This window comes from Vidua chalybeata, chromosome 6 (genome assembly GCF_026979565.1).
Source record: "Vidua chalybeata isolate OUT-0048 chromosome 6, bVidCha1 merged haplotype, whole genome shotgun sequence".
Classification (NCBI taxonomy): Eukaryota; Metazoa; Chordata; class Aves; order Passeriformes; family Viduidae; genus Vidua; species Vidua chalybeata.
Genome location: NC_071535.1, coordinates 62,615,212 through 62,618,375, shown reverse-complemented (window position 1 = coordinate 62,618,375; position 3,164 = coordinate 62,615,212). Strand labels below are relative to the sequence as shown.

The 3,164-nt window shown below is 39.9% G+C and overlaps 1 long non-coding RNA gene across 1 annotated transcript; it reads right to left on the bottom strand.

Annotated features, from left to right (window-relative positions):
• Positions 1 to 749: 749 nt before the first annotated feature.
• LOC128790317 (uncharacterized) lies at positions 750 to 2,524 on the bottom strand. Its single transcript, XR_008431695.1, has 3 exons — positions 2,444 to 2,524; positions 1,582 to 1,654; positions 750 to 873 (listed from the first exon to the last, which is right to left on the bottom strand). It is a non-coding gene; the product is annotated as an uncharacterized LOC128790317 (long non-coding RNA).
• Positions 2,525 to 3,164: the final 640 nt, after the last annotated feature.

Sequence of the window (3,164 nt, the reverse complement as noted above, 5' to 3'; positions counted from 1 at the left end):
AATATTGTATTCTATAATAGTATATATATAAATAATACAAAATTATATAATAACACGGAGCAAACAGTATAATAGGTATATTTTAATATCTATAAATACATGCACATATAAATACCATTCTGCCCGTGTGAAATGCGAGACGTGCTTTATATTTCCTGTTTGGCACCAGTTTAATCTTTGTGGGGCTAATGCATTGAATTTACCATCTGTATTAAATCACTGCATGACATACTGTGTGAGTTTCTTCTGGAAAAGAGCAGGGGACTGCTTCAGAACATGTATTTATATGCTCTTAATTTATTCTGAGGGTATAACTCTTCCCATTTGGCTTTGATTTTGTCTGCATTTTGTATTTTTTGCTTTGAAAGAGAATAGTTCTCAACAGGTCTCAAAGTGTCCGCCAATGTGGCGGTGATGTACTCACTTCTCTCTGTGATTTATTTTCATGTCAGTTCCTCTCGGTCTGAGGGCTGCTGCGTATGCATTTCAATGAAAAGGTCAGACAAATGGAATTTTGCAGGTGAACAAAATTAAATCCTCAGACTAGTTTCCGGCGAGAAAAAGTGTTTTAGCAGCCGGAATTGTAAAATGCTTCTGGAATAAAATCCAGATGTTTCTATCAGTGGTGCAGGAATGACCATTCTGTTAGATGTGGTTGAAATTTTAAACAACCTGCTCAGACTTTGGACAGCTTAGCCTCTGGAGAAAAATGAGTGTTCAGCAGTATTTCATCAATCCTAAGACTTTTCCAAAGGACATACATAAGAATACGTGTTTAAACATACCTTTAAAGTGCCATTATTCTGACTTCAGTAGAGACTAAAGATTCAGAGGTTAAAGCGGCTGCTTTAAACTTCCTGTATACCCAGTGACCTGGACAATGACATTACAAGAATAAGAAAATCTGAAAAGCAAATTTTAAGTAGTGCTGCCACTGTCTACTTGATAGCACTCTCCAGCTTAAACTCTATCACTCCAGCCATTTGCACTGATTTTTACCTGCAGAAAAAAACCCAGCAAAACAAACCAAAAAAACCAAGCCAGGACAAAGTTTGGGTTTCTAGGTTGTCACCTGTGAAGATTGATAATGTAATAGTTAGCAGGAGAAAGGTTCAAATTCCAGTTGAGGAAGTGGAATGCCTGTGCAGGACCACAGTGGAGGGAAGAATAGGGCTACAGGTTAGACAGAAAAAAAACCTGCATTTTTGCAGCAGAGTCTGAAGTTGCAAAGGTAGGCATTGCTATAGCAGAAGTATTTTAGTGTGGTTTTTATCTTCAAACAAAAAAAAATGTACTTAAAGAAACAGCCACCATTGAAGTTCTCCTGAGAGTTCTTTTAACCCCCTGCATTCTCAGAAGTGTGTCCATACCTTCAGTAGTTAGTCTAAGTGCTAATATCTAAACTTAACTACTGATTAGTTTGACTCAACTTCTTAAAAAAATTCAACTCCATGTCAAACCATAACAGATGCCTGCTCCAAATTTGGTCAATAGCACACTTATTCTTTTCATTCTTTTTTCAGTAGATTTGTGCAACAGCTTCACAGGAAGTTCCTTTAGCACAACTAAATTACTGCATACCTTTAGCCTTTAATGTTTCCTGATGAGGACATCTGAGGCCACATGCTGTTCGTGCTGGAATATGTTAGCATTTCTGGAAGTGAATATTAAAAAATAAAATATGTTGCTGAAGAGGTGCTAAAGATTTGTTTAAATACTTGAGCTGAAATACAACAATTAAGTATCCATTAACAGGTTTAGAAAATACAAATAAAAATTTCCACACTGGTGGGCACCAGACTCTATTAATTTTGCTAAATATCTTTATTTTAAAAAGTCCAGCTAAAAAAAAATTTAAAATCAGGGTTTGCTGTAATAAGCAGCTGCACGTCTAGCTCTAAGACAAGGTTTTCTAGTCTTTTCCTGTTGCCTGCCCCAGGTGAGTAACAAGACCCCGGTGAGATAATTCAGCCAGATTGGCTCTGAGGTTCTTACCCTGCCTTGGGCCAGAGCGTGGCTGTGGTGACAGATGCCTGTGCCTGCATGTGTCAGGCAAGGGCTGCTGCTTGCTTCCAAATGGTTCCTTGATATGGCATCCCCAAAGAGTCTGTAATCCTTGTTTGCTTTGTTCTGCATTGCTTAATACCCAGTGACTCAGCAGCATTCCCTGCCACCCACTGGCATATCTTCCCTGTTATTTTATACATTGTGAAACAGCCACTGATTTCATTTCATGGGTGAGGAATGAGCCTGCCACACATAATTCCCCAGCATATTATGTGGGATCTTATCAGGGAACTTCAGAGCCCCAGGAAAAGCTTAGCTGGCATGCGAGGTAAAGGCTCTGTTTTGTGGAAAGACAGTTTTGAAGTGTTTATCCTAGCGATCGTACAGGACCCCGGAGCCCAAGGAAACAGCAGGGAACGCACCAAGGGATACGTACCGTGTGAGTGGTGAGCAGATGCTCCAGAAGAGACACTGAACAAGCTACGGAGCAGCACTGCCACAGCCTGGAAGCTTCTCCGGGAACAGGCAGTCATGGCAGCTGCAGGAGTATCCCTGCTCCGTGGGACAAACACACCCAGCTCATCTGCCTTCAGCACTGAAGACTTCAAAAGGTTCATAAGGCTCTGTTTGCTTTGCTCCGTGGGATTTTGAAGACTTGGTTGGTATATTCAGCTGCATAACTCTCTCCTGTTGTTTTGAAATAAATTAAAACATTTTAAGAATTATCTCTCTTACCAACACCTCTGTATGGATGTAGCTCTCTGCTCTAGCCATTAGGACTTTCCCCCGGGAGGAGCTAGCCTTGATAGCTTGCTAGTTTGAGTTGAATGACTTACATGATAAGTGGCATTTTGTTCTCATTACACTAAGAAAAGTCAATCAATATAAAGCCCATCAACGCATTAATATAAAAGCGGAAACCAAAGAAAACTGATATTAAATGGAAATTCAGGATGCATTCTATTGAACACTACAACTCAGTTTCCTGAACTAGAGTTGACAATCCACCAGTAAGTGTCCAGCAGGGAGTAGTTCTGCTGTGATTATACTGACTAGATGATTTAATAGGTCTTTTTCCTCTCTAATACCTATGACATATGAAAATCAATGGCAGCCCACTTAGTGGAAGTACCTTCCCTCTCTTGCTCCAGATGCAT